The following is a 19,573-nucleotide window of genomic DNA, read 5'->3' as shown; positions in this document are numbered from 1 at the left end:
AGCGTGTTTAATACAAGCCCGTTGGGGATTTTTTTTAACCCGGTATGTGTCCACCTTTGTGGAGTTTTTAGGACAAGTCCGTTAGGGATTACAGCAAAAACATTAACAAAAGACTGTAAATTAATGTGACTTTTTTTCCCGTGCCTTTTTTCATAGCCAAAATTGTGACTCTTTTTCTGTGACTTTTTTCCTGCGACTTTATTACCGGCGACCGCTGCTTTTAACCTCTTATTATATGGAAGTACGAGTATTATCTACATATTACTTTTTCCTAATTTTAGGCAGAGCATCTTCAATCCAATGGGCAGGGTAACATAGATTTCTAAATGTATTCCGAACATGGGTAGCTTCATCGCCTAAGTGCTGCGGGTCGCATACTTGAAGATCTCTGACAGCCATGTTAACAAGTATGTTTTTCTTTATGTCGGTACTAATGGAATAAAAATGGGCAGATAACTAAGCGTTAATCGGATTTCTATAAACAGAGAATTCAAACTTCATTGTTTTTGGCTTGTGGAAGACCAGGAATCTAAAAATGGTAATTTGCACTCTTATTTCTACTCATATGTGAACTTGATTTGTTGCTTTCGATTGCTAACAAATTCTGCAACTTCATCGCATGCATCGTCATCATAACCGAAAAAGAATGAAAACATCGTCAACACAACGGACCCAAAATATTGGTCAATATCTGTGTGGAGGCTGTGGAGCCAAGGATGCAGAGTTCGTGTCCATCTCGGTTTAAGCCAGCATTTTGGATCTGTTTATTGACAACTTTTCATTCTTTTTAGTCATAATGATGCAGTATTGGGAAAATGGTCAGCACTGTTAAAAGAGCGATCGGAGGGTTTTGATATGGTCTGTTCATGTGAAGAGATGGAGAACGGTAAGTTGGTGTAAATGCTTTGTGATTCTGAAGTGTTGGGAGATGAAGCATGAGAGAGGAACTGGAATGGAAGGCCTCATTATCCAAGAAGTAAGAGATAGTGTGGGTTAGATAAAGGCGAGCAGTGCAGTTGATGCGAAACCGTTTGGCAATTACTGAACAACTTTCTGTGAAGGCACAGTGCGTCATGCAGCTAATGTTGTGGAAGTTTTCATGGGTTCGTCCTTAATTCAGCAGCTGGAGGATGGATGTAGCATTGGCCATTGTCTCGATTTTCTTTTTGTAAGAGGCCACACCCAGTCAGGTGGCAGCAGTGTGGTGTTTGCTATGCCACTAGGTGAATGACCAAGGAAAAGCCAAATTCCATTCGCTCATAAACCCCTTGAACGTCCATCCACCTAGGATGAGGATGGTAGACTGCAGAGTGACTTGGAGCGCACGTGGAAGCCAATCTGAAATGAGCTTTTCAGTCGAGAAACATGCCAAGCGCCATTTTTAAAATATAATAAATTAAATAAAAAATACTTTGGCCCAGGATGGCGTTTGGCATGTTTCTCGACTGAAAGGCTCAAATGTATGATGAAACGAGATCAGTATCGAACTTTAAATCCTAAAAGAAAAAAAAAAGAAACGCACACACAAACTGGAGAATAAAGAAGAAGCATGACTCCGAAACTTTATGTGGATTCTTTAAGTATATTTGTTCTCCAATTTGTGGAATGTATGAAGCGATTCTTGAGCTAACTCACCTATAAGGAGAAGAAGTAAGAATAATAAAAAATAGATATGTACTGATAAAATCTTTTATGGGTAACTACAGAAAAATATTGAGATTGAAATACGTAGATTATTTGTAAAATTTAAATGATAAAATACTTGTCACCCGAACGGTACAATAAAATTACATTTGTTTTTGGTAAAGTTAAGTTAATTTTGATTAAATTCTGATTGTCATACTATTGAAAATGTAAAATATTGTATATTTTCTCTAATAAAAGATAAAAAAATAAGGAAGAGAAGTTTGGGTGCCGAATGCTAATAAAAAATAACCGCAAATGTTGGGACAAATTGTGACTGTAATAGAAGTTTTACCTCAACTGGAAAAAGAAAAATGGGTTTTGCGCGCCATGTCCCCTTGATGAAGAAGAGCCAGTAGTGATGACGGTGACTTTCAATATCAGTAGCAAGTGGTTGTCGGGGCGTTTCAGTTTACGGGTAATTTGATGCCATTATGTGCCAAAGCACATATCTTGACCCAAGCACATTGCGCCGTTCCCTGACATTAGACTTATGTGTTCCCAAATTACTGTTGTGCTGTTTTATTCGATTTACGTAATGACATTCCATTTGAGGAATGTAATTTGACTTAACAACATTATTTTTGAGAAAAGTGGTGACGTTATGATTATGAAAAGCGGATAAATTTAAAGGGTGCTCTCCTTCTCACTCTCTACATAATGTTTATATTTAAATGTGAGTGGTTGCGTGTCGCTTGACACCATGTATGTAAATATAATAATGTAGGAAGAATTCTCGTATTGCTTTCCCACCTCTCTCTCTCTCTCTCTCTCTCTCTCTCTCTCTCTCTCTCTCGCTTCATTGTGCGTTGTTTACAAACTGAATGGCCAGCGTTCGATCCCCGACCAGGACAATGAGGGAGGGTATGGGGCCTGTTCAGTAAAATTCTTTATATCTAGGTTGACCAAAGTAGTGAATTAGATAACAATGTTGTTAGTCGATTGTTGTAGGTACCATTTGAAGTACAGAAAGAGTAAAAACGGGAGGCCTCAACAAGATGATCTAAAAATATTCTCTCTCTCTCTCTCTCTCTCTCTCTCTCTCTCTCTCTCTCTCTCTCTCTCTCTCCTCGTCGCGTGTGTGAGCGTGCACATGCGTGCACAAAACACGACGTAGCCTCTGTGAGGAGATAATTACCCTTAATTGTATTTTGACTTTCCCGCATCCCGTCTTGAAGCCAAGTTTATTGTTCTGGCGCGGTCTTGTTCCCTGTTGTTATTGGAGCGAGTGCGTGTTTATGAAGCCCGATATCTGAGGTTGGTCTCATTCATTTTTAATTGGTGAGGTGGTGTAGCGTCTCTCTTGAGTGGAGGAGGATTTATGAAGTCATATCTAGAAGAATAAACGATGATGTGATGTCAGCTTATTTTTCCTAGTGCCGTTTGCGATATCATATCCATCCTACAGGGTGCCCCACAAAAAAGACAGGATATTTAATTGTTGGAAACAGATAACAGTTGTTGTTATCAGGAACACTGTTAAAACTTGATAACTGCGGCGTCGTGGAATTAAAGAAAAATTAATTAGAAAATTTATGTTAATTATTTTTTTAGTTCATTGATAAAATAAAATACATGGGAAAACACGTGTGTAAAATACATAATGTAAATATAAAATTTACTGGTATTTTGTGGGTCACCCTGTGGTATAATATTGATAGTCGTGATTATGATTAGACGAGGCTCACGATGATACTTGTGGGTTGGTAAATGTCATCACGATTGTTGTAGGAATAATGATGATGGTGATTGTGATGCCAATTAAAAGATCTTAAGACCAAAGCTATGTAATGATGCCCCCATACTCCGTCATTAACTAAGTAAATGAAAGAAGAGAAGAGAGAGAGAGAGAGAGAGAGAGAGAAAAGGAGTTGGAAACATTGAATATTTCAAAAATAATATATTTGCAAAAAAAAATAACTGAAACGACCCAATATTTCAGAGAAGCCTCTCCCACCAGACTCGCTCTCACCGAGAAAAACCAAACGCAAAAGTGCTCTCAAGTGCTGCAATCATTTGTCTCCTCAACGAACAAACGACCTCTTCTCCCTTCCTCTTCTCTCTTTCTCTCTGCTGAGGATATATCGCCTCCATCAGGGAATAATCGTTTGCTGGAGCCTGGAGGCAAATTCCTGAGGTAGCCTATATGCTAGTATTGCACCAGCCCCGGTTTTCTTGCCATTCCCCTAGGTTAGGTTAGGTATCAGTTAGTACCACTGTTATAATTTGGGTGTGAGAAACATCATGAGATTATTTCCAAGAAAATTCTATGGTTAGTTTTTAAGATATGGCGTTCCGCTTTTTTTCAGGGAAAGGTTCCGGTACTCGGTTGCATCTCGGGGAAAATGCAGCCCAGAGCCATTGCTTTTGCCTTCCAGTTAAAATCACGGAGTATAAATCACTGCAGGGGGAGCAGTCACGGCTGTCAGTAACATATACACCGGCAAGTAGTGTGTCAGCTTCAAAGACTAGGTACGTAAGCGTGTAGACTAATATTCAACAGGGTAACGAAATGAGTGTGATTTGTATGAGTCTGTGCACTGATTATGCATACGTATAAATCTCTTCCACACCCGTGCACATAACCACACACCCACTCTCTCTCTATACGTGTGTGTGTGTGTATGTGTGTGTGGGTGGGTGTTTATACTTTTATTATCTGACTTTTACACTAATAGAGGTAACACGAGAACAGCTGGAAAATCTTTGTTTTCCACAGTTTGTGGGAATTTTTAATTCCTTTAGATATTGAGACCAGCGTGTTTAGAGAAGTCAAGATCGGTCGTTGTCAGAAAACGCACTTGGTAGACTACACTCATCAAGTGAAGGAAACCTATATTTCGTCAAATGGTGGTTTAAGTAGTTTGGAGGAAGCGGACAAAACCGGAGAATTCCACGTTTGAAAAGTGAATAAATGGGACGAAGGACTTGCATCAAAGTCGACTGATTCTCGTACTGCTGATTTCCACAGAGTGTGGGGTTTCAAGCGGAGAGAGAGAGAGAGAGACTCTTCCTATCACAGGATCCGTTAAGGTTTTAATTCAAGATAGTTGTCGGGGAGGTGGCCGGTAATAAAGTTACAGGAAAAAAAGTCACAGAAAAAAGTCACAAACTTGGCTAGGAAAAAAAGTCACATTAATTTACCGTCTTTTGTATTTGTTTTTACGGTAATCTCCAACGGCGTTGTACTAAACACGCCGCAAAGGTGGATACATACAGGGTTGAAACCCTTGGGGTCACTATCTAGGAAATATTAATGTGACTCTTTTCCCAGTGACTTTTTTTACCTGGATTCGTTGGTGAAGGGTAAGATTGCTTTTTCCATAATAATTTGATAATGAAAAGGACAATCCGGACTACAAGTGGCGCCTTTTGACTATTTCAGGCATTCGGGTACATGAAGGGTGACCACGGTAATCTGAAGAAGGTTGTGCCTAAAAACGTGGATGAAATAAGTAAAGACCATCTTTAATTTCCAAAGTGAACGTTTTAAAGCCCATTAGATATCGTCTTACCTTACCCAGGAGACAGTTTTAATCTTCAAGGGGAACACCATCGCCATTTCGCCTGCAAAAATTTCTTAGGCCTATTTTCTTTTAACATTCATTTACCCTTTCATACATGCAAGTAAACAGAATCTGTAGAAACTGTCAGTTTGTATGAGTAGAGATTAAGCTATAAAAACCTTGACCTTATGTAAAATGATATCGTAAGGAGGTTTCGCAGTCTCTCGATAAATTGTAAGTTATAGCAGAAGAATAGTAAGATATATTTTCAATAAATCTAATCCTTCGGGCCAGCCCTAGGAGAGCTGTTAATCAGCTCAGTGGTGTGGTTAAACTAAGGTATATTGATACTTTGTCTTTGACCGTTACTTTTGACACAGTTAAAGCGAACTAAGCCCTGCTAAGCACTGGGCGTTGAATCCAATCCAGTCTTGGCGTCCGTAATGTCAATAGCGGACACAACCCTGAACCCCTTCCCTGCCCTCCCCCCCCCACCCCAACCCGCCCCTACCTCCCCAACAAACCCACTCCCGCACCCTCGTTTCTGATCTTAGTACAACTCTGTCGCGTTGTCAACTTGATTACCACCTCTGTGTCTCGCATTTACCTTCCGCGACAATTAAATGTTAATTAACGTCTTTTCTTTCCTTCCCCTTGGATCCCCAATGAATTGATTCTTTGAAACAAATAAAGGACATGCTCAAATTCTCGACGTACATGAAGAAGGTGGAGTCTTCAATGCATCCCTCCCCCTTTTCATTTTTTTTCCCAAGTTATCCTCTGTCACTTTAAACACGGGAGTCAATTAAGTGATCTTACGTTTCCTGATTAATTACTGTTTATCGTCACGGTCTGAATTTTTCTCTTACAATAGAGTCCTTCGGAAAACACGGTAGACGTAATTTTGTAATGAATTTTTTGCATCTTAATTTCGCTTCTTTTTTGTATAGTTTGTAATTACGATCATATATTCATTAGGCAAATTTGTGTTTTTGTCGTGATATATCGTTTTGTTCCGTTTACGTTTGGAGGCGATTTTCAACATAAATTTTTGGAGTAAGTTATCCTCTCTCTCTCTCTCTCTCTCTCTCTCTCTCTCTCTCTCTCTCTCTCTCTCTCCTGCATGTATCCATTTCTTTACGTTACTGCAAAGAGCTGGGTTTGTTAGTCTTTTAGATTAATTGCTGCATGTTGCATTTGAACAGCCCTTACAAAAGAGTAACTCCACCGAGACAAATAACAATGAATTCACACTTTTGCGAACCGTTATTATACATCTGACACCCCTGATGACGATATGTCTCGTTTTCCCGCGCTGTGGGGGACTCTCTCGGCGGCAATATTTTGGTGTCAAAATATTGACCGCGATTTCACTGCATTCAAATTTGTTGGAATGATATTTATCGCAGATGAAATATTGCTGTTGTTCCAAGTTTGTGAAAATGTTCCGTTTCTAGCTGAACTTTGCGAATTGACGAGAAGGCAAGATTTTTTTTTTTTCTTCGTTATTATATACTGTATAAATATGTATATATATATATATATACATATATATATATATATATATATTATATCATTATATATATATATATATATATGTACATATATATAATTGGCGAATTACGCGTTAAAAAATATATGATCATTGGATTTTGTAATAATATAATAATAATAACTGGCACATTTGTGAGAAGGGGTGTAGACGTGTTGGCGGGTGCTCTCCCGTTTTTTGCCGTGTTAATAACATCAATAGACGTCTGTGTGTTCATAGTGATTATACATTACACCCGGCGTTCTAAGCCAGAAAGTGTCGTGTAATTGCAGTTGTTATCAAAATCACTGAGTTCTAACCAGAGCTTTGGAAACCCTCTAGTCTGAGTTTCCCTAGACTTATTGGCTCTGCCACCTAACGATACCCATGGCTCAGACATAAGCTCCCCACTCACGAACAATTAGTCTTTGCCTTATTCATTAGTGATCGAACCGTTCAGATGTAGACTCATTTGTAGAAACTGTAAATGCAGCCTTCTCCAAACTGTAAATCAGCCTTCTCCAAACTGTAAATCAGCCTTCTCCAAAGAGGAAATAAACATTGCATACATAACTTGCAGTCTCGATACTGAAATCCATCCCCCAAGACCAAACTACAAATAAGCCTTTCTTCCCGCAATAAAGCGTCATATGCCTTCACATGCCTAAGGATCTGCTCTGTCCACATCTGCTCTTATGACTCCTACTACATATATCACCAAGGGAACCAGATGATCTCAGGCTGCCTGCCGAATACAGAGGTGCAGCAAATGCCTTACAAGACCAAATCACTCTCATGGAAAGTTGAGGTCATGAACATGATAATAATAAGCTTTCACTGCTCTGCAAAACAATTACCAGGATGTAGGGAATCTTTAATAGGATTACAACAGGCCACTGAAGTCCATCAGAAGGGGCTTCAGTGATTCCTCGCCATCCACCAAGTCGAGAGGGTTGGGGTGCCATGTGAGGTCGAAATGTCCGTACCTTCCCAAGAAGAGAATACCCTGCCTCCCAAGGATAAATTACCCAAGTCACCCATAGACCTGTCTGGTACAGCAGTGCTTTGGTAAAGGAAAGAATCATCTCGGACAAGAAACTGCTCTCAAGAGTCTTCTGAATCTGCCCACAGGACTGAATCTTAATTATTGGGAAGCATTTCACCCAGAGCCAAAGAAGAAATGTCTTTTTGTTATCCACATTTCCATTCCTTATTTACTCCAGACGCCATCAGTACATAAATTCAAGGATCTCACTTCTCTGTCCCTTTTATTTTTCATGATCTCCTTTGCAATACAATGGGAGATACAGATTGGCAAACAATATTCCCTGCCCCTTTCCATCACACTGACATACTCAAATGTAGAAATTTTGGTCCTAATCTAAAGATTTCAAGATATAACCTCATTCGTGATCAACACCATCCAGGAATACTCACTGACACTCCAAGCCGCAGAGTCGGGGCAGAGGCCCACCTTCAGTCCATATTGCATGATACTAGGTGAGCAACACTGCATTACTCAAGATTCTACTGCTGATCATTTGTGTATAATTGGGGCGTTAATTCTCATCCCTCAAAACAATATTAAGATTAATTTACGCGCTTCTTTCAAAATCACTCTCTTCAAATTAGCAATGCAACGCTCCTTCCCCCGCCCTCCCATGCATATAAACAAAATAGAGTGGATACAAATCCAGCCTCTTGACTGGACCTCTGTACTGCGTTTCAGCACCTACTTGAGTCTATTGTGAACTACAGTGTTTTCTACAGTCTGCAACAGCGTGCGACCACATCCCTTTACAGATGTCACTCAATGCCCTATCCCTCCTACCGTCAACCCCTTACCTGAATGACATCCTGCTATTAGCTGGGATTTCAAGAACCACCGGAAACCCGGGTCCTTTAGGATGACATCAGAAACTAAACTGCTTACAGTAGTTTGACCTCCACAAACTATACTTTGAGACAACCCCAACTGTAGACATAACCATCACAGGAGAGATTCAAAATATTTCATCTTGAATACAATAGCTGCAATGCTAAAGGGAGCTCAGTTCAAACTTGCTCTGAGGTGCTGTCCATTAAATGAAAGACGACTAAATGTTGAGGTTATCCTTGTCTTTGCAATGACAGTAAATCTCTAAATCCCATGACCAAGAAAATTTCGGCGTAGAAGTGGAATGGCCATTTAGCATGGCTGTTATGTTCCCCTTACAGGAGCTCACAAACTCTGCCACACAGCAATTTACATATTGGTTGCACTGTTTCAGTTCATGAATAATTCAACTTTTCTCCCAAGACCCCTACTCTTGGTTCACTTAATATCATTAACGACGTAACAGACGCAGCTGACTCTGCCGGCTATTGCCCGATTGCAGTCACTACAGTCTTATGAAAGATATTTGAGCCTGTTCTTTTAGCGAGGCCTCTACCCCTCTCTGCACCCTCCTGACACCAATTCGGATTTACAGCTAACCACTCTAGCGATATTTGCATCTACATCCCGAAAGAATTGCTAAACTTTTACCCATCATCATCCTCTCCTGTTTCCTGAAGCTTTACAAAATTTAATCGGCATATTATTTGCTGGTTCTCCAACAGCAATTATACGTCAAGGATGTAACGTATCGTCGTAATGCACAATTTCGGTTCCATAAACGGGCTGAGTCAAGGTGGCATTCTGACACTGTATCTACTTTTGAATACGTGCATGGATGATCTGAAGGTTAAACAGAGCTCGCTATGATCGAATGCATTACCAACAGAATGACAATAAACAACCTCTGTCACACCGACGGTTTAATCTCCCTGCCAGTTCAAAGTCTTAGCGAATAATCGATACTTACATTACGTATGAAGAAAATTAACCCAGCGCACGTCGCTGCTCTCGAGAAGAACTAGAAGTATTCCTCAGGAATCATGGTCTGGAACTCGTACCTGAATTCCAGTTTTGGGGCAAATTATCACGAACCACCTAAAAGACACGCCCGACATAGAACAGGGCGATGTAAGTGATGTGCGATTGGTAACATGATTGCAAGACAATATGCTTTGTCACTGTTGCTGTTGTTCCATTCCTACTCAGGCAGTGGTTCTAAACCTGATGTGCGATATTTAATTCTTGGGGTTGCGTGAAAATGGTTTAGAAAAAACTTTCCTATTTGCCGTTGTTGATTCTGTAGAGCAGTAGTTCTTATCATTTTTTGGCAGTGATGCAAAATCTTGTCCAGATTAACCATGGTGACCCATGCCCTCATAAACATTTTCGTTTTATATAATTATACTTATGAAAACGTGTTACATCCATGAGAAAGAAACAATACATTAACTAGCATAAAGAAAACCAAAATGTTTTCTCTAATAATAATAATTATAAGAAGACGATTGAAATAATAAAGCCATAAAGTCATAACCCTTGGGGACTCATTAAAACGGTTTGGCGACACAGCCTTGGGCCGCGCCCCTGGGGTTAAGAACCACTGCTGTGGAGCCACTGCTTTTCAGTACCTGTCCACCACTGATGGATGCGACGTGCGCCATCAGCAAGAAAGGACTTACTGTACTTGTTCCCTTTGCAACAACAGGTCCTCGTGAAGTAAGGTCGACTCTTCTTCATGCGAAAAGCAAGTTGGCAAATCGCCTCGATGCTCAGCACGACATAGCATTGCTCCCAGCAAAAATAAGCCCCATAGTCAGACAGACACAATTACTCAGAAGCAAGAGCAAATGCCACATTGATTGGACATGATATGAATTCTCGATAATATATATGTCTGATATGTGTGAGTCATGACAGCGTGTTATTCTTCTGGTAAAATAGATATTTTTCTTCTATTCGAAAAATTGGTGTTAGTTAACATTTCAACCTGAAAATATTCACTTTTTTTTCAACAGTAAGGTGCGGGATAGCATTTCAAAATCCGAATGGGTGCCAAGATTGGAAAAGGTTGGGGATCAATGGGAGACTATAGTATATATGGTTGATCCAAATGGACGAACTATATCCGTATTGCGGTTGTTCGTAAGGCACTCTCTTCATTATCAAAAATTCCTCGCTTTCATTCTGCTACGAACGTTCTTGGGAAAACCGTCTAGGTAACTTAAAAATAATTCATTGTTGTTACATGACGAAGCAGTGGCAGCATCCCGCTTATCCACAACATCTTATACAATGAAGGGAGATTTAGATTCTGGGAAAGATGTAATAGTAAGACACCTGTTCAGTTCGTTAGTCGTTATTTTATTAATATTGTTTAACCAGTCTTCTGTATTTGTGTTCTGTGATTTTTTTCTGCCATATCATTGACGCTCATTCAAAGGCGGTGTTTATTGTCATACCTGTGTCCTGTTGTTTTCCTACCATGTTTCTGCTTAAATTTAACATTACAGCCAATGGAGTTGTCTTCTTTATCATCCTAAATACATATAAGTATTACAGTATCACTGCTGTCTCTTACTGAAAACTATTCAGTAACGACGACTGTCCCTTCACTGCCTTTTTTATATGTGCTGCACAAACTATCATTTCAGAGTTGCTTTTCACTCTTCCTTTCTTGTAATCTGTTCTTGCATTCTGTATCTACAGTATACAAATGGTCTCCAGCTGGAAAATTATTATTATTATTATTATTATTATTATTATTATTATTATTATTATTATTATTATTATTATTATTATTATTTGTCAGCAATATTCATGTGTAACTGTATATTACTTTTTTTTATCTCGTGTAATGTAATTTTTTTGTAGGTTATTGCATCAGCCTTGTGTATCTCCGTATACGGCCTTGAGCAGAAACAAAGACAATAATTAACCATGATTATGATAATACACACATGCACATACACATACACACACACTATATGCACGCTAAAAATAATCCGCCAGTTCGATAACTGGAAAGTATGAGGTCAAAAACTCACCGTTTAATTCAAGGGTTCTAGGACTATAGCTTAAGGGGACCGGCTGCCTTCCGTTCTTCAGCAAGTCTACCGTGAAGGACGCGTAGCTGTGAACAACTTCCTCCCGAGCAGATAGATAGACGATCGTCCCTAACGGGTCCTTCGAGAAATGGTTCTCCTCAGATTTTTCCTTCCGCTGTCATCCACTCACGCGGAGATGAATGGCTGAGAGCTGCTACTGGACGAGTTAGTTTTGTAGTCGGTGTCTCATTAGGGACAGAGAAGTGACGAGAAGAGTTTGGAACGTAAAAATTTTGGTAGAAAGGAGGGAATCTTGAGAATGTAGGGAGCGGGTACCTGTTGCTTTGCAAGTTTTCTTTAATATCGTATAAACCATACGTCATCTTTTTTACTGCGGTTAAAACTAGTGGGTTTTCTTATGTTATTACATCTTTATTGGAAGCAGCGGATATTCAGATTCTTAAGAACTTAGGAATAGCATTATTTTCAGTGCTGGATAAGAAATAAAATGCGGCGAGAGAAAGGACGAACTTAACACAGCGAACGGACAGGAGCAGTCGACCTTAAAGGCCGTAAATTTTCCCGCCAAAACAAAAATCGCGCCATAAATCTCTCCGCTTTGCCCTCGGAGGACCCATGAATTAGCAGCTGGAATGAATTAAAGATCTGGAACGGTCGTTAGCGGCCTTGTAAGCTAACTTGAACTTCCAAACAAGAATAAATCCTTACGTCTGGGCGAAAAGCTAAGAGAGGGGGAGGGGTGCGAGTGGTGTGAGTGGCAATGCTTTTTGCGTGGAGGGAGGAGGTGAGCTAGACCAGACACAGAGACAACGGCGCGTCTGGACAGATGGATGGGGCGTTGAGGGGAGCTGCATCATGCGGACGGAGAGGGGATGGAAGAGCTCGCGCGCGTTGGAGCTGTTGTCATGAGTGTCTGTGAGTATGTGTGCGTGTGTGTGTGCGCTCTTTTATCTTTTCGCTTAAAGGCAAACAGGTCATTGTTCAAAGTGCGTCTGTCTCACTCCCTTCATAAAAGATTCAGAAAGAGAAAAAGAATGAAGGGGAAAATGAAGAATCAAATGTTTTATGATTATCTGGAAGCAATTACATTTAACTTTATCAGGATTTTTCAATTACGCCTCACATTTCATTGTTCATCTCAAGCACACTTTCTTATTGTTCTGTTTCTTCAGAAACAGAAGCTGCAGTGAAACTGAGACTGGCGCCCTTCAGCCATTTCAGTTTATTGTCTCTTGAGAGGAATGTTCTACTTGTTCTGGGTTTGGACGGAATTCAGTGTAATAATAACAATTATAGTAATATTTAGAAATATGTGACTGAATACCACATCTACTGTATTTAGCATGACTAAAACAGTAAACCTCAAAATTGTAACACCAATTTCACTGTCAAGAGTAAACCACTGGCACTTAGGCTACAAGCGTCATTCCTACATAAATTCCTTCCCACTTTTTAACAAATCTTATTGGTGTCAGAAGACACCCGTAAGTATTTTCCTTTACGAATTATTATTAATTCAATGCCAGCGAAGTATTTTTATGCCAAATTCAACATTAGATATTCTTTGTCTTAAGTTATTTTAAGAACCGTTTTTCATTTGGGAGTTACGTTAGACATCAGTTGACGGAAATGCTAAATTTCTTAACGGCTCCAAAAAATATTTTGATAAACATCGGCACCACTCGGTATTTCAGCAACGGTATCAAAATCGTTTCATACTGATGCTTATTGAGACATTCCTAAAGTCTTCAAATTGATTGCGTTTTTCAAAAGATCTGTTAGAAAGTGGGGAGGAATTTATGTAGGAATGCCACTTGTAAGAGTCAATGGGTTACCCTTGATAGTGAAATTGGTGCTAGAGCTTTGAAGTTTACTGTTTTAGCCATACTGAATACAGTAGTTGTACAGTATATTCAGTTACATAATTCTAAATATTACTGTAATTATTATTGTTTATACTGAATTCCGTCCAGACCCTGAACAAGTAGAACATTCCCGCCAGTATGGGAAATATTCCAAGGAATTCTTCACAAGAAGGGGTTTATAAACCCCATTTGTGGCTGTAGAAGCTGCACGACAAATGCCTGTTTGCGGTATTCATGTCTAACATTGTCAAGATTTTGGAACTCTCTTTCTGCATCTGTTTTCTCCGGTCTTTTGGGGTCCAGGTTTACCCTTGTTTCCCTTTCTGGTTTTACTCCGGCCTGTGGTAGATAAAGACATTAGATATCATATTCCGTCTGCCTCCACGCCACAGCAGAAATCTATATTATTATAATTGCAAAAGATTGAATTTCGATCTTTTTATTTATGAAAAGATTACGAAGGAGGAAAGTTTTATACAAAGAGAAAAGGGATTTTTCTTTGGATGTTTGTGGAAATCAGCGCCACATTCCTCCTGTTCCAGTCAGAGATGCTGTTTGCTCTTTCATTATTGCTGTTGGTTTTTGCTGGTCCTGTGGCAGGGCCGGTCCCTGCTCCTTGTGTAGCCCATTCCAAAATTGTTTAGAAACGTTTATTACTTAAATCAAGCAACTCTAAGACTGACTTCAAATAGAAAGGAATAAAATATAATTGAATTTACTGGGATTAAACTAGCGTAGCAGACACGAACGTGTGTAATCGTTCAAAAACGGAAATGGGAGAAAGATGAAAAATGAGTTTCCGTAGCTTACACTCCTGTTTCATTTTTTCCTAGTGTGCCTATGCCGTCACGATAAGGTTAGTATAAGAGAGGAGCGATAAAGCAAGTCTTAACACTTGGGACGTTAAACTCAGATCGAAGTCCCTCACTCTGCATGCTTGTAAACAGCCAGTGATAATAAACGGAAGATAGTCGGAGTGCATTTTCCCGAGATGTAACCGAGGATGGGACCTTTCTCTGAAAAGAGCGGGACGCCATGTCTTAAGAACTAACAATAAAATTGTATTGAAAATTATCTCACTGTGTTTCCCACACCCGAATTGGAGAGGGTTTACTATTCTAACCTAACCTAACCTAACTTAGGGGCATAGCAAAAAAAAAAAAGGGGGGGGCCCAGTACAATACTACAGCAGCATACATCTCAGGAATTTGCAGTCGGAACACGGGGTTCATTGCTCATTGACCTATCTTCATTCCTCATTGACCTTTCTTGCTGCACAGACGAAAAATCTGAAATGGTACTAACGTAACTTCTACTTCGACACCAAATGAAGTACTTACTTCATATAGATAAGGAATTTAGAGCTTGCTCGTTCAGCAAGTGGCTTCTCGCATTCTACTGCCTGTCAATGGAATTCTCACAGAGCTTCGATTTTCCTGTTGATGACCCCTCTTTAGGCGATCCGTAGGCTTCTTTATCTTCGCATTCCTTGTACTTTTTCTTTGTGTGTGTATGTATATGTATATGTATACCCAAATCAAGTTATATGTTTATAAATACTGAGTAATGAACATTCGCATACATATATGTATATATGAATATTTGTTTTATGATTAAAAATATTCATATGTGTATGTATGTATATATAAATATATACTGCGTGTGCATGTGTATATTTATTAATGTACATGTATATACATATACATATATATTTATACATATATATATTGCATCCAAATCAAGCTCCATTTTTGTAGATAACGAGTAATACACATAGATACAAACACACACACATATATAATATATATATATATATATATATATATATATATATATATATATATATATATGTGTGTGTATATACAGTATATTACCATCAAAATTCACTGGCTTGGTGAATGTTATCAATGTTTTAGCTGTTACTGAGATTTACGGTGGAATGATTGCAATTTGCTTAAAGCACATCCGAAATCATTGAATTCTCTTTCTCCCAGCTGTTTTGAAATGCACCGAGCCGAAATTATTGTTTCTCACTGTAGTGCTGAGGTCGCAATGTCAAAAACTGCCAAATATCAATAATTACTATAATGCCTCTTTTACTGGATTCTATAACAGATCTGTCAAAACCTGTTCCATGTTAAAGGGAGAAAGAACCATTTGAGCAGAAACAAGAGGAATGCGAGTAAAGGAAGACGTGTGATACGTTTCCGTAAGACAAGATTAATATTTGGAAAAAATATATAATGGTTATAACGATAATGGAATTTTTTTAAATGCTTTTTGTACTGAGAAGGGGATACTTGCTCTTCTGCTTCTACAAAATAATAATAATAATAATAATGATAATAATACGATAGGCGCCGTGGCAGAGTGGTTTAGCTCATCGATGGACTGGTTAAGCAACATTGTCAGCTGTTGGATGGGTGACCGCTCTCCTCGAGTTGATTCCTTGGGAAAGGATCTTTACCATAATATCCTCAGCCTACTCAGCTGTAAATGAGTACCTGTTCTCGATGGGGTCGGGTCCAGCTGTGGGTTAAATAGCAAAACTCAGCAATGACGGAAAGAAATGAAAGGATAAACGACAACGACGTAAATGGAACCTCTGGCAACAGAGGAGCCTCGTCTGGCAGCCAGGTATACAACCCAATCGACGCCGGGGAGGACGGTCAGGTACTTGGAGGTCGTCATCCAGCAACCGACCACCGAAACGACAGTAACCAGGGACTGGAGCTACAGAGGCAAACCAGAAGAAGAAATAGAAAAACTAGGTGCTGAAGTAGCCCCAGGACTCGTGCTGAAAAGTGTGCTACTAGAAACAGCGCACATAGTGAGAAAAGTGATGGACTGCTAAGGAGGCAGGATGCAACCCGGAACCCCACACTATAAAAACCACCCAGTCGAATAGGATGACTGTGATAGACCAAAAAAAAAATAAATAAATAAAATAGATAAATAAATAATAATAATATCTCGGAAGAATTAAGAGCCTCTCTCAAACAAACGTCATTGAACAGTATGGCCGTCTGGATGCCATTCAGTTTGTATTGTAGTTTCCCAATCTTTCTAATGAAGTTCTTTGCAGCAACAATCGGGTAAATCACACAGCAGCTGTCCAAAGTTCATTTATCCAGAAGGCGAATGAAGCCAGGGTTACAGCTATGCCATATTTATACCAGCAAGAGGCTTTGCAGAAAAATCACCAAAAATTTCTGCATAATTTACCTGCTTCTACAAAGAAACTCATACGAGAGACTGAGAAACTACAATACAAACTAAACGGCATCCGGACGGCCATACTGTTCAGTGAATAATAATAATAATAATAATAATAATAATAACGTGGATTTTGGGGGAATTGGGAGTTCGTCTCTCTCTCCCTCTTTTGTAATACATGCAAACCATCCAACGTGCAACAATGTTGAACACATCGAGGCACTTAGCAGCAGCTGACACAAAGCCAGAGCCATCTCTTTTGAAATATCAAAGTCATACATATCCGAGACTGAAACGATTATCCCCGTTTAAAAAAAAAAAGTGTAAAAAAAGCTTTACATTTTCCAGCGATTTTGAAAAAACAATAACTAATCCCTTGGGAGGTAGCTGCGTTTCGAGACAGAAAAAAAAAGGTAAAATCGTTCAGCACTAATCTTTTTCCCGTAAATTGACAGAGTCATTTTTCGTGCTATTTTGATCATGGACATTTACCGGGGTTGGGGTATGGTACCGGGGGTTCTTGGGGTTCGGTTCAACCGAAGAGAATCCAAGTGGGAGGGGGTTGTATGTTGTTGATTGTATGGGGGTTAGAGCTGGACCGGGGTGGTGAGAGAGTTGTTGAGGCTTACGGTAGGATGGGACCGTCCTGAGGGTCAGGAGCTCTTGTTTTGGGGAGACCTGGTGGGGGGAACTGATACTTGTGGAGGGGTTGAGTGCATGCAGGGAAGGGAACTTTGGCTTACGGGGTTGTGGGTTGGTGCTTGCAGCAGACCTGGAACACAGGGGTCGCTTGGTGGTTGATGAGTAAAGGTGGGGAGGGGGGGATATGATTTTTGTGGGGGGTGGGACGGGGAAACTGATGGTGGCAGATTGGACGGTGTTTCCGAGACAGGGTGGACCTCTGGTACGGTGGTTACCAGGTTGGGGACAGGGAGGGGACACCCCGATGCATAACAAACTCATGGGACGGATGCAAAGCTTGTCATTAACTGGAATTGGCAGTTCTCCCGTCACGGGAATAACGTGGCATCGACGACACAAAAGGTTTTTAATTACCTTGTGATTTGTTTGTTGCAGAAAGAAAGAAAAAATGACGAGTGGAGAAGGGATGTGAGAGGGACGATCATGGGGCAAACAATTCGTCTGGCAATTGGCTGGAGAAAGAGAAAACAATGCCATGGAGAGAGAGAGAGAGAGAGAGAGAGAGAGAGAGAGAGAGAGAGAGAGAGAGAGAGAGATGCTTAGGAAGAGACTAGGTAACTTACATTCGTCAAAATCCAATGAATACAGAGAGAGAGAGAGAGAGAGACAGAGAACGCACCAGAGATTATTTTAACTCTGCAATCTGTCGTCAGAGTGAGGGAAAGGTGGAGAGATTATATACGACAAGACCAGAAAAAAGTGTCGAAGGACTTCTCACAAGATTTGAAAAAAGTGTTTAATCACCTGCTGATGAATATGTAAGAGAAGGGAGATTTAAAGATATCATTGATGAAAAAAGGGTAAAGAGTAGGAAAGAACACACCCTGAAAAAAAAAAACACAACAGATAAGGAGGTGACAGGTGTACTGTAGGACTGTTAAATATCATAGAAACAGATCCACCAGTTGAGGCATTGGATTCCTAAGAGAGAAAAGACATCAGATTATACGGATAATATCGCAGAAGAAGGAGAGGGAGAGAGAGAGAGAGACTGTTGAAATAGAGTAATGTATTACAGTGAAGAATTCGTGTAAAAAAGAAAAGTTAGAGACAGAGAAGCGAAATATGATTAGACCTGGAATACGCAATTCAAATCAGGCTGAAAAAAACGTGATTGCAAATAAACCTTACATCATTCAGTTTGCTGGTCACAGTCACCAGGTCCGTGCGTTGCAGTTCTGTATTATTCAGTCTCGTCCACAGTCTATAAGGTTTTCATACCCCAGATACACAGTTCTAGGAGACTCTAACATAGGAAGTCTGGACAACAGAAGAACATCAGTTCTTTGCATGCAGGTCCTGTAAAATAAGCTAAAGAGTTTTGTCCTAATAAATACCTTAGTTTCATTCTATATATATACATATATATATAATCAGTAAGCTACAAACGTCCTTTAATATCCAATTCGCTCTACCTCGGAAATAATATATTTTCATATATGTTACCGAAGGGGAATTGTTTAGTTGATAATAAGTTCGTCGTCCCGTGGGCTCGAACCAGCGAAGGACAAGAACTCAGGATTACAGTGGACGCATTAACCCACGCGGCCAGCAAGTGAGGTATATACCTCACTTGCTGGCCGCGTGGGCTAATGCGTCCACTGTAGTCCTGAATTCATGTTATATCAACTAAAAAATTCAGCTTCGGTAACATATATGAAAATATATTATTTCCGAGGTAGAGCGAATTGGATATTAAAGGACGTTTGTAGCTTACTGATTGTATATGAATCACGGTGATGTGATAAAAGTCATTCATATATATATATATATATATATATATATATATATATATATATATATATATATATATATATATATATATATGTGTGTGTGTGTGTGTGTGTGTGTGTGTAAGTTATATGCGTACATGAACCGCCGCTGTTATTGAGATGTACGGAACCGAGAACATATACTTAATTACAAACTACCCTTCGAATTTTCGCTACACATAATCTCAGTTAATAAGATAATACCAATTTTAGCCCAACACTCTATCAGGCAGGGTTGCTAATAATGCTGCGTTTATGTGTTCAAGTTGTAAACACAGCATTTCTGAGCACATCTCTCGGTGTTCTAGCAGGCTGAAAGGTATCCATTAAACAAAGTTCTACTACCTTTAGACA

General features: G+C 39.6%; 1 protein-coding gene across 1 annotated transcript in view; it reads left to right on the top strand.

The window, feature by feature from the left end:
* Sin1 (SAPK-interacting protein 1) overlaps nt 1–19,573 on the top strand; it is a 563,667-nt gene that overhangs the window by 54,113 nt on the left and 489,981 nt on the right. The window contains exon 2 of the mRNA XM_067132769.1: nt 3,993–4,155. The gene's annotated coding sequence lies outside the window, so the exon portion shown is untranslated. The remainder of the gene's footprint in view (nt 1–3,992; nt 4,156–19,573) is intronic.

The sequence above is a fragment of the Macrobrachium rosenbergii genome, chromosome 32 (genome assembly GCF_040412425.1).
Source record: "Macrobrachium rosenbergii isolate ZJJX-2024 chromosome 32, ASM4041242v1, whole genome shotgun sequence".
Lineage (NCBI taxonomy): Eukaryota > Metazoa > Arthropoda > Malacostraca > Decapoda > Palaemonidae > Macrobrachium > Macrobrachium rosenbergii.
The sequence above is the reverse complement of the archived record's forward strand: the minus strand, read 5'-3'. Positions and strand labels throughout refer to the sequence as shown.